The sequence below is a fragment of the Ursus arctos genome, unplaced genomic scaffold, assembly GCF_023065955.2.
Source record: "Ursus arctos isolate Adak ecotype North America unplaced genomic scaffold, UrsArc2.0 scaffold_3, whole genome shotgun sequence".
In the NCBI taxonomy this organism is placed as follows: domain Eukaryota; kingdom Metazoa; phylum Chordata; class Mammalia; order Carnivora; family Ursidae; genus Ursus; species Ursus arctos.
The window spans coordinates 12,106,404-12,119,752 of NW_026622985.1; positions in this window are offsets into that span (position 1 = coordinate 12,106,404).

Sequence of the window (13,349 nt, forward strand, 5' to 3'; positions counted from 1 at the left end):
AAGCTGAAACAGATCTAAGAAAAAGATTAAGGATCACCTGAAACTCATTTTGTTAGTATTTTTTGAATCAACTGGAAAGAAAGTTTTGTTTTGACAACAACACTAATGATGATGCTCGTTTTATCTGCCTTTATTTATTGTCTACCATGTGCTGGCTACTTCATAAACATCTATTTCTGGACTCACGTCCCCCAACAGGTTTATTATCTCCATTTGCCAGATGAGCAACATGAGATCAAAGCTAACCGGACCACGAAGAGAACATAGATCTTCGCTTTGGCCTCCTTCCTATGCTCTAAGCAACCGAACTATAAGACAATTGTAGCATATTTCAGAAAGAAATCACTAAAAGTAAGAGTGGGAATGCTTTTGGTTCTGTTTTAATCTTTCTTTTTTTTAATATTCAAAATAATATTTGTGTTTTTTTCTATTTCTCTAAACATTGTCTTAGTCTTTCATTTAAAACTTAGAAGTTTCTACATAAAAGGCTCCTGATTGTTTAGCTACACAGATATCACAATTTGTCACCTATTGATGGACGTCTGGAATGATCAATTGATACAAATAATAACAAATATTCATCCCATTTTATTAGTGAATCAGATTCCATTGTATGGATGTGCCACAATTTCTTGGTCAGTAGGCAGCTTTCTTGAATGCAGTGAGGCCCGAGTCTTTTCATTTTGAAGCACCACAAAATGTGCTAGGGTGTGATGCCTAGGCATACGGTTGGCAAACAGGTGTAGAGAACGTGGAGCTCCACGGTCACCTTGGCCCAGAAGTAACCCTTCACAAACACATACTCCATGTGGCCTCACCTTGATGCAAGCACGTTGGAAAATGTGGCTGGATGGATAACTGCTTCCCAGTGATCACTCTATGCAAAAAGGAGGCTGAAATTGGGCAGTTAGGTGTCACTGTCATGATTGTTTAACCCATGTCTTTTCCTTTATAGTTTGTAACTCTGGAGTCATGTTCAAAAGAAAATTTCTTCACTCAGGGATTAGAGAAATATCCACCAATATTTTTCTAACATTTACAGACCTTTTCAATTTATGATGGGGTTAGGTCCCGATAAACCCATAATAAGTTGAAAACATATTTAATACACCTAATCTACCAAACATTATAGCTTAGCCTAGCCTACCTTACACATACTCGGACAACTTACATTAGCCAAAAGTTGGGTAAATCACCTAACATAAAGCCTATTTTATATATTAAAAAAAATGTTAAGCAGTACATGTAACTTATTGACTATTACATTGTATTGTGCTACTGCACTGAAAGTGAAAAACAGACTGGTTGTATGGGTACAAAATGGTTGTATGTGTATCAGTTGTTTACTCTCATGATAGCATGGCAGACTAAGACTGCCCTGCCCAGCATCACAAGGGGGGGATCATCCCAAATACCACTAGCCCTCTGAAAAGATTCAAATTTAAAATTCCAAGTATGGTTTCTACTGACTGCATATTGCTTTCATACCATTGTAAAGTCAAAATATCTCTAAGTTGAACCATTGTAAGTCAGGGACCATCTGTACATGTTATTATTATTTGTTTTTTATCAGGTAGCCAAACCTGAACACCATCCATATGAATAATGCATTATTTCTTCCCACCAATTTGAAAGGACACTTTAATCAAATTCTAAAATGACATAAATATACACATAACACTTGGTGCTTTTCTTAAACTTTGTTGTATCTATTTCTCTTCTGTCCTGGGCTCATATCCGCACTGGAATTTTTTTTTTTTTAATTTACTTATTTTTTAGAGAGAGAGTCGGGGGAAGGGCAGAGGGAATGGGAAAGAGAATCTTCAAGCAGACTCCCCACTGAGTCCAGAGCCCCGACTCAGGGCTTGATCCCAGGCCCCTGGGATCATGACCTGAGCCCAAATCAAGAGTTGGCTGCTTAACCGACTCAGCCACCGAGGTGCCCCTCGGTGAACTCTTGGTCTGTTTTAATTATAAAAGTTGTATAATTAAAAAAAAATTATCTGGGCCTCCCCCTCCAAAATTAGTCTTATTTTTTCAAAATCTTTCCCATTATATACTCATTTATTCTTCTACATAAATCTCTCTCAAATCTCTACCTCAACCCTAAGATAACCAGTATTAGAGTTTAATTAGTAAATAGATAGAGGATAAAGAAATTTGGAGATAACTGATATATTTTCTTTTCTTCAAAGATTTTATTTATTTATTGGGAGAGAGAGAGAATGAGCTGGATGATGGGCAGAAAGAGAAGCAGACTCCCTGCCGAGCAGGGAGCCCAATGGGGGGCTCCACCCTAAGACTGCGGGATCGTGACCTGAGCTGAAGGCAGATGTTTAATCCACTGAGTCACCCAGGCCCCTGGGGATAACTGATATATTTTCAATGCTAATTTTCCTATATAGGAGCCTGGTGTTCATTTATTCAGATTTCCTTATGGGTCCCTCAATTATGTTCCCAATGTTGGAAAATCAGTAAGTATTAAATATTTGCTGAATGGATGATATTACTATCGGGTGCATACTGTGTACACCTTGCATTAAATGTACTTCTAGATATTTTACTTTATACTTTTGTTACCTAATAAAAATATCTTTCTCGCTATTCTGGTTTTAAACAGGTTACTGCGGGTATATGAGAAAGTTAACTACTTATTTTACAATGTACAGCTTGTAATTACTTAGAAGAAATGCATAGAGTACTCTGTAGAACCTTCGTGACCGGGAACGTGTTGCTGTTGCTTTCATACATGAATGATAGTTTCAATGAATATAGAATTCTAGGTTCAAAATTTCTTTTCACTGAGGACGGTGGGGGTGACTCCTACTATCCAAGAGCCCTTATTGTTACTGAGATGTCTAGTGCTAACCCTACCTTTTCTTCCTTTTGTTCAGGAACTTATTTTTCTATCTTGGATGCTCACAGAATTTTTACATTACCAGAAAGTAAAATATTTCACCCAGATATGTTTATGTCCAATTCTCTTCATTGATTTTTTCTGCTGATATATTATATGCATAAATCAAATTTTCAACTCTGAAGTTTTTCAATGATTTAAAAATTTTTGCTCCTATTTCATGTGCCTTGTGAACTTTCTATTATAAATATTCTTATTTCCTAGGTATTTTATCCTTATCCTGTATCTTTTCACTATCAAAATTATCTCATGATTTTCCTCTAACTTGCAGAAAATTTTGAGAGCTGGACTTCTATTTCACTAATTTATATTCCTGAAGTGCGAAATCTACTCTTCAGTGCCTCCATTGCATTTTAATTTGGGGAATTTAAAAAGTCTGAAGGAAAGGTTTATTTTATGTAATCGGTGCAGTTAAGCAACAATTCAGAAAACAATTAGATATAGTAAAAAAAAAAATTTTTTTTTTCCTGCTAATATTTTAGTAGGTTTACTTCCTGGGGGATATTTGCTCTAAATTCCTTAGATTGGTGCCTGTGTTTGGAATTAATAAATGTTTCATAAGAATGATGTTTTTATTTTTTTGTTATTTATTTTTTTAAAGATTTTATTTACTTGTGAGAGAGAGAGTGTGAGCATGAGCAGCCAGGGGAGGGGCAAATGGACAAGCAGACTTTGCGCTGAGTGTGGACCCTGACACAGGGCTCAATCCCATCACCCTGGGAACATGTGACCTGAGCCAAAATCAGATGCTTGACTGACTGAGCCACCCAGATGCCCCAAGAATGGTGGTTTTTTTTTTTTTTTAAAGATTTTATTTATTTATGTGACAGAGAGACAGCCAGCGAGAGAGGGAACACAGCAGGGGAGTGGGAGAGGAAGAAGCAAGCTCCCAGCGGAGGAGCCCGATGTGGGGCTCGATCCTGGAACGCCGGGATCACGCCCTTAGCTGAAGGCAGACGCTTAACGACTGCACTACCCAGGCGCCCCAAGAATGATGTTTTTATAACTGAAAATCTGTACCCTTTTACGAAATTCTCTGTATTTCCCCCACCCCTCAGCCAGGAGCAACCACTTTCCTGTCTCTATGAGTTCAGTAAGTGATACCATGCAGTATCTATCTCTCTGAGGATCCAATGTATAATACGATGACTATAGTTGATAATACTGTTTGTGTAATTGAAATTTCCTAAGAAAGCAGAGCTTAAATGTTCTCACCAAAAGAAAAAAAAGTAAGTGTCTGGGGTGGTGGATGTGTTAATTCAATGGGGGGAAATGTTTCACAATGAATATGTGTATCAACTCACGCTGTACACTTTAAATATATTACAAATTTGTTAACTATATCTCTGTAAAGCTGGGAGTAAAAAAGAATGTTCTTTTTCTTGCAGTTTACCCATCCTCAACATGATAATCATGTTTGTTTAGTTCTGTTAAAAGGAGTACCATAAATTGTCTCAGTATATAACGTATTGTCCCTAATAAAAACAGAGGGGTTTTACTTTCAACAGCTTAACTTTATTCAAAGTCCATTTTCCATTTGTGATTTGTGGTGAGGGAACCATAACCAGAAGCATCCACAGCTGCGACCTGCTTATGGTGGAGAGTTCACGCCTGCTTCTCTAACTGGTATGACTGTCAGTGATGGACCCTGCGCTAAGCTCCTGCTTCACTCACACAACAGGCTCAACAGGCTTCCCTCACCAAATGAAAGGCAGAGCTACCTCTTCTCAAGTTCTGGCTAAAGGAAAGTTCACTTTTTTTTTTTTTTGTAATCAAATCTCTTGTGGTAGCCCAAAGATAGCTGGGACATTGCTCCCTGTCCCTCACTGTAAACAACAGCTCTCAAATGGAGCCCGCTGTCTCAATGGTCTCATTATAGTTAGAACACCATCCAGGCAAAGCATAGGGCAGGCTGATGGCCTTGGCCTTCTGGTTCTGGGCATGGCAATGGTAAAGTTAGAAGTTCCCTCTGGCCTTCTCTTGCCTATCATCATCTCCAACTCCCTCCTTTCTCATCCTAGAGATTTCTCCCTTATCTGTGGGTTTCTGTCCTTTCAATAAGTCCCATATAGGCTTTTCCTTTGCAAGGGATAAGGCAAGCTAGTTCCTTCTCACCTATGTTAGGTCTCATGGGGATTCCACATTCTTGAATTTCCTCCAAATTGCTTTTTTTTTTTTAAGATTTTATTTACTTATTTGACAGAAAGAGAGCGAGCACAAGTAGGGGGAGCAGCAGGCAGAGGGAGAGGGAGAAGCAGGCTCCTCGCTGAGCAGGGAGCCGGATGCAGGACTTGATCACAGGACCCCAGGATCATGACCTGAGCCGAAGGCAGACATTTAACCAACTGAGCCACCCAAGCGCCCCTAAATCGCTCTTTTGTGAATAGTGAGTGCTCTTTCTGCTCTTTCCTTCAATGCTTAATCCAATCTTTCTCTTATTTTCTATTTCTTTGGCCATTTCAATGGAGATGTCAGAGAAGAGGATGTTAAATGTGTGAGATCAAATTATTATCTTGAACTAAAGTCTACATTTCTGTATTAGTTTTCATATTTAGTCCCATGAGCTTTAAATAAAAAGTATTTTATACCATTCACCTGAAGAAAATAAAGAAAAAGGGAAGAAAGAAAAGGAAGAGGAAAGGAAGGAAGGGAGGAGAGAAAGTAGGAAGGTGGGGAGGGAGAGAGGGAGGAAGGGAGAATGGAAGGAAAAAGTACCTAGATAGCAAAGCCACCAAAACGCCACACTCACTGGTACATTTACAATGATTAACTTTTTCTATCCAACAATAGTTTGATAGACAACAAAAGCCGTGGTGGACACCTCATAATACGAAAACAGTCTGAAGGGAAAGTTACAGTAAAAAGAAATGTACTAACGCATGTCTAATTTCACTATCCAAAATAAACCCTTCAATCTGCCCAATTCATCCTCTGGATTTACAACAAACCCAAGTCAACGCTGACCTCTGAGTAACCTCGTGTTGGGGCCTTCGGTCTTTGTGGAAAACGCTGGAGTAGCTTTAATTTCAAGGTTTCTCATTCCACAGCATGACAACTTGTTAAGGTGTTGCAGACCAAGTCAATCCCTCCAGCTTTACAATGCAATCTTTTAGATTACAAAACTGCACTTAAAAACGCACAGAGCAACTCCAGGCGCTCTTGCTCAGCTCTGTGGCCTATTGGCACAAGAACCCTTGGAAGACAGATTGGTGTCCTGCAGCAGTTCACTGTGCTGGATGGACCTGAATGCTCCCCGGCACTGGCTCCCGCTGTCCTCCCTTCACACACGGCTGCCTGGCCCTGCCCCCAGAGCTCTGCCTGCGTCCCCAGTTACCTGGTGTACCCTTTATTCCCGTGCCTCTTACAGAATTCCCATTTACAACAGTCAAATGAAATAAATGTTCTCAAAGTTCACCTGTAAGCACACACCACCATTAAAAAATTAAGTTCCAAATAGCTTACTAAATTATGGTATACTATGATGCAGCTACTAAAAATGTTTATGAAAAGATTTTTAATGTAAAATATTAATGATATGGGAAAGTTCTATAACATAAAACAAAAGCAGAGGATATACGGGGAAGTGTATAATACTAACTACAGAGAAGGAAAAAGCATTCAAACAAGAGTAAAAGAGAATATACCAAAATCCTAATAGTAGTTGCTTCAGGGTGGTAGTATTATGCATAATGTTTATTTTTTCTAATTAAATACCTCCAAATTTCTGTAAAATGCATTTTCTTAGATGATTTGTATTTTTTAATTATTTAAGATCATCAACTTTTTAATTACTTGAAATGTCAAGATCACTGCACATTAGAAAATTCTATAAATAGTATGATTTTTTTTTAAGATTTTATTTATTTGACAGAGAGAGAGAGCACAAGCATGGGGAGCAGCAGGCAGAGGGAGAAGCAGGCTCCCTGATGAGCAAGGAGCCTGATGCGGGACTCCATCCCAGGACCCTGGGATCGACCTGAGCCGAAGGCAGATACTTAATGGATTGAGCCACCCAGGTGTCCCTCTTCATAGTATGATTTACCTAAACAATGTAGACTTAAGAGACTCGATGAAAATATGGGAATATATTAGTAGGCATTCTCTCCTCTAGGTGACATAATGAGTGACTGCTACTTACATTTAATTTCAAAATGCACCTCTATTTTCAGACCGCACACATTGGTGATATGTTAATTTATATTAGAAAATAATGCATAAGTAAGACAGGAGAAACAAGGGAACCACTATGTTCCTAATAAACCAGTGTGCTCCAAATGCTCTGGATAAATTACAGAGTTGTCTTCAGAAATTAAACATTTTCACTTTATTTATCTCAAGATAATGTATTTCACACTCCCTAATTCACAAGTGGCAAATAGTTTCTCAAAAATATTCTTATCCTAATGTGAAGTCAACCCAAGTGGGAGGAAATCCCATGAGAAAAGGGAAAAAAGAGAAGTCTAGCCAAAGGCTCGTCATAAAACAAGGATCCTGGTAAGAGACTCAGATGGAATGGAACCCTTGCTAACATGCACATCCTACTCAAAGTCCACACTACTTGAAGGAACTGTCATCTATTTTGCATAAATTCAAAAACCTAGTAGGCTTTCTTTTTTTTTTTTTTTTCAAATTTGAGAAATAAATGGAGGGAATATTATAAAACATTAAATGTACCACAGAGTGTTTGATTTTTATCACCAAAATGTTCTGTTCATTTGCTTTAAAATTGCCAATTTTTGGCTAAAGATCTTAACAGAGCCAAAGGTTGCTTTTTTCTTTCACACTTTTCACCAAAATCAGGGGGAGAAAAATCCCAAAACAAAATAAAACCATGAAATCTTCAATTTTTTTAAAGATGAAATTTCAGCCTATTGTGTATCTTTCTTTGTGCTCCCACTGAGCTAATTAAACAAAGAACTTGACATTAAAGCTGGTTTGGGAAAAGAAAGAGGGCATAGCCAGTTGCGATCTGGCCCAACTACCAATAAATACGGAAGACGTAGTCATCATAACAGCTTCCATTATGACTTTATATTCATTCACTAAACTTTTCAACATAGTAAAATGGATTAATGGGGAAAGGGAAAAAAGAAAATCTCATAATTATCTCACTTAGTGCTTAGAGAAATTATAGCTATTTAAAGCAAAAATTCAAGATGATTACATTTCAAAATCCATTAATTTCCAAAGAGGGATCTTCATGTACTGTTTATTTTCAAATTGAATTCTACTGCTGTATATTTTTTCTTAACATTCTTATTTTTCTACTTTATATCCCACCCCCAAAAAGTAATTTATTCAAATAAATGATATAGGAAGTTTTTATCTCTAATATTATGTTTAAAAGAGTTTTTGCTAAATTTAGATAAACATTATAATATTTGTGAGATACTTCCTTAAGAAAAGCTACACATTTTTTCTGACTTCCTTTTAGTTCTATATTTTGTTTTCATATTTTAAAATAAAATACTGAATTAAAAAATAATGTATTCTTATTGTCTAAACATGCAAATACAGTTAAAAAAATTCTTGTCCCTTGTTTCTTCTCCCTTCGAATTTAATTGTTAGGTATGTGTCTTTCCACATCTCTTTTTATAATCTACAAACACACACATACAGAGATAGGGGTATGTATTTTTATAGGTAATCCTCTGTATATGATTTCATAACTTAATTCTTCATTTCTTCTCTTATCTTTTCATGTGGACATACTTCTTTATCAGAAAAAGTAAATCAATCCTATTCTTCGCAGTGGAGGCCAAACAATTCCGTTTTATAACTGTACCATAATTTAATCCCTATTGATGAGAGTGTTGATTTTAAGTCTTAAATGAGTACATGCACATATTTAAAGTTCAAACCACATGGAATAGTCTAAAACAAAAAGTTAAGCCCCCTCTTCCTCATCTGAAAGATGAGTTTTAATCAGTTTCTGTTTTTTTAGACTTCTGATGGTTAACATTACAACTTTTAAATAATAAACGTGTGTTAATGAGTTACTTGACACAGTGTTAATTTTAATTAAAATGGAAAATTTAGCATATTTACAACCACCTCTTGATTTGCTTCCCCTTCCCCTTGTCTTCATTTTATTACTCTTATGCTGTTAAATTTTAGAACTCTTATATTGTTTTGTTCAATGACTATAATGAACTCTTCCCTGATCAGTGTGTAAAGGGATTCTAAGATCCCAAAGGCAGCGAGATGGCATCCCTGGCATTTTGATTGGGCTTGGATTATTTGCTGCAGAGCCATATGGTGTCATGAGCTTATAAGAACACCGTCCTAGGTACTTGCACACAATTTCCCCAACACTGAGGTCCAAAAGACTCTTCTCTAAATTTTTTTTTAGCTTTTAGAGCTGAATTCATGTTTAATGGAAAGATAACAAGGTATTATCACTGAAATATAGGACCAGCCCTGCAGCTCAAAAGCTGTGTGGCCACAGCCAGGCGCTTCCATTTTCTGGCCCACACTCTTCTCATTTGTAGACTGAGAGATAAACCAGTCTGTCTCTGCTCAAATTACTGACTGCTACACAGACACGTGTTGCAGGGATATGGACCCTGCAGTCCTAGAAGCAGACTTCTAGCAATCCTTATTTTCAACTCCACTTTTCTAAATTACCATGAGTGACTGTGTAAGACTTGTTCTCCTTGATGAACGCCTTCATCATTTTGGGTACTTGGAAATACTTTGAAAATATGAGGCAACCATCATTAATGGCTTTATAGGTTGTTTTTGTTTGTAGCAAAGAAAACCACTCCTATTAAATCCTAGCATGTGCATTTTAAAATGTAGAATGATCATTTATCCCTCTCCACAACAATCAGAGCTAACAATGTGGATAAAGCTGAGATATAGGAATATGTTGTACTAAATAGAGCAACCAGCATTTTCTTCTGCACTTGCCACCCAGAACCTAGAATCATTTTCACTTTTCTCTTTCTTCTAATGGTTGTAGAGATGGAGGTGTTGGAGATGTTGATCCAAAAGGCTGGATTTGGGCACACAAAGCAGAAAATCCTATGCAACTCAACCAGCACCTGTAAGCAGGGCCTTCCAGCCATTCCGTCAGGTCAGGAAATATTCCTGGTAGGTCTACCAAAGCCAGTATGATCTCGATGTTTCTCTCTTTTTCTTACCAGAGGGGACCAACTCAACATTTTGGCCTTATCAGCCCCCGCAGATGCTGCTCAGTGTCTCTTCCTGCCAGTTTTGGCTCAGCATGGTGTCTCCCAGGCCCACTGACTGTCGGTTGCTATAACAACATTGGGCAGAGGAGGAAGGCCTGGCGGAGCAGTGGTTGGGCCAGGTGGAGAGGAGGAGGTAGAACAGAGCGGAGCCACACAGAGTCCTGTGTCCCCAGTCCCAGGAAGAATGATCAGGAGGCAGGTGGCCACAGGAAAAGAGGAAGCTGCTGCAAGGGTAGAGGTGATGTGGAAGCAGCAGAACCAGTTACTGCGAATTAGCAGAGTCTGGCCTCAGATACTGCTGAAGTTAAAGGAGGAAAAAACTGGTGCAGAAAAGTGGAAGGAGAAGATAAAAAGGTAAGAGAAACATTACAGAGAAAGCATTTAAAAAAAGTGGAAACAAAAAGAGGCATTTCTGCAACTGGAAAGATGTCAACTTCAGATATTGTGAATATAGTGAAAACATCCTTCTGTGTGGCCCATTTCTGCTTGGAGTAACATTATTTTAACATGAAATTGGAGAAAAAGGAGAGATCCACTTCAGGACAGAAACGATATGCTCAACTCTTGGTTATGACAGATTACTAGTTCAGGCCTTATTTAAATTTGTAAACTGTGGTTGAAAATACCTAATTTCCCTTCCTCCCTGAATTGTTAATAAGTTCAATGAGTTGTTGAATATTCAAATGCTTGGTAAACTCTAAAACATTCTACCAATGCAGGCACTCATCATCTTCTCTTGATTTTATCATTATCAATATTTAATATGCTTCTCTTTTACCCTCCCAATCTCCTTTGAACTATCTTTGGAAGATTTTTTTTTTCATTAATTATACAATATTTAGACTTGTATATTTTTCTTACAGGAGCAATTGAGATTTATAATCAAACAAGGCTAGATAGTTTTCATCTGCCATAGTTACTATCACTAGAAATGAAATAAATTTGGATCCTAATTCAATTCCAATAGCACTCTCTACTACATTTAATCAAAACATTATGTTGTATATCTTTGATGGATTTCTTTTTCTTGGAACCAAAATGCCACCCCCCAAAAAAGCAAAATAAGGAAAGATAAAATATACATTGTACAAATGTGTATAAAAGCATCATGCTGTAAATGAAAGTGACTTTAGGGATCAACAAGTACAATGTTCCTTAAACTTCAGTTTGAGGTGAGTCATCTAGTGATATTGTTAAAATACAGATTCTAATTTGGAAGGTCCATCATAGGGCAAGACGGCAGTTCTAAGAAGTTCCCAGGTGTGCTGATACTATAGGTCCTTGAGAAAGAAATGTTGCAGTGTTAGTCAAAGATTTTGAATTATGGATCACCTGCTTTTAAGACAATCCAATAAAACAACTAAAAGCACACCTGTGTGCACTAAAGCCATGGTGGGGAGCCCAGAGACCTGTCCTCTCACAGTCCCTGGGGGCTTTGGACTAATTTTCTAGGCACTTCCACAGAAAATTTTAATCTTCTGAACATGATATGAAACACAGAGTCTAATCTAAAAACTTCTTTTAATCATAAGGAAATAGGGACTCAGGAGAGTTTAAATATCAATAAATGAATTCTTAATATCCTATATTCATACACATATACCCAATACACATACATTTAAAACATTCACACAAGGACGTTTGCATATGTGCTGTAGACAGCAGTCACTGCTTTTCAGCATCCACGCTCTACTTGGGAGGAAGCTAACCAAAAGTTTAAAGCAGAAAGACAGTCCTTCTCTCTATGGCAGGTAAGCTGAGAGAGCAAAAGTGACTTAGGCTCACCCAATAAAAAGCTCATTCCAGGGACTTCAGACCTACAAGGAATGAAGCTAAAATTCAGAGACAGCTAGTTATCATTCACGGTGGTGACACTGGAAGCAAGAATTATTATTGAGAATTATGGTTTGAGAAGTTACTATTCCAGGTTAATCATGGGAAATAACTTAAAGAAAAACAGAGTGACCAATGTGATAGAAGTAAAGAGACATACCAAATAGAATAAATAGAATATAAAAAAGTGGGAAAGCAGAAGAGCTTAAGATAATTGGAGAAAAGGTTTCATTGGTAAGTACACAGGAATGAGGCACACACTTGGGTTGTGTGGGCTAGCCCAGCTGCTACAGGGGCTTAAATGATAACTTGGCACATTACTTTGGATAATCTCTAAATTCCTTGAGGGCTGGATTTTCTCCTCAGTCCTAGGCAAAAGGTGAGCCTTTTATATTTGCCAAATGAATGACAGATAGATACATATGTAAAACAAATATTTAACATTTCTCATAGGTGTCCTCTAGAAACAAGTAGACAAGTAGAAGTTCACAGGTGAGATTAAAACACTGACTAAAAGCTCATCATGAACTTCAAAAGTAGAAAGAAATGGAAATCAGAAAAATCCTCTTGAGAAGTAGCTATAACTTTTTGACCCCTTTGGTAGTAGTGAAGATAATATAACCAGAATTATGGAGAAATGTGGAATGGGAATGTATTGGTTCCTTCAAGAAGCTTTCCAAATAAAAGGAAATATAAAATGTATCAAATTTGAAATAAAGACAAATGCTTGCTAAGGAATTAAGGGACAAGATCACTGTGGTTATTAGTTTTTGGTAAGAGGAGTGAGTTAGAGCCAAGAGTAAAAATTCAATGAGTTTTAGCCATATTTATTTACTTATGATTTATAGTTTTAATGATTTCATGAAAAAAATTTTTGGCTTCTTCATTATCGTACTTGTACAACTTCAGAATTGTTCCTTTATGTACACAAACTTTGTTTCTTTTACTTCTTATATTTTGGATTTCCAACTAATGACTAATTTACATGTAAAAAACCTTTTTATTTAATTCTATATATATCTATATATCATTTCAAAAATAAAATACATAAATTTGAGAACCCACCCGTCACACACACACACACACACACAAACACACACACACCATGAATAATTTTGCAAGCAGTTATTCACACTCCTACTCTAAGACTTTGTTGGTGTGATTTGGGATTTCTTAACCAGAATATTATCATTTATAAACATTTTTTATTTCTTTTGAGAGAATTAATTTTTCTTCTATTGTCTTTTAACTTCTAACTACATTAACAACAGTGATTTAAATACTGATTCTTTGATTGGTTTTAATTATTCACCATACTTTCTTTTATAACACTTAATCCTCATTATTTAGTTTTTTAGTTTGATTCATTCCTCAGTCAGCTGGAAACTTTTTCAATTTTTTTA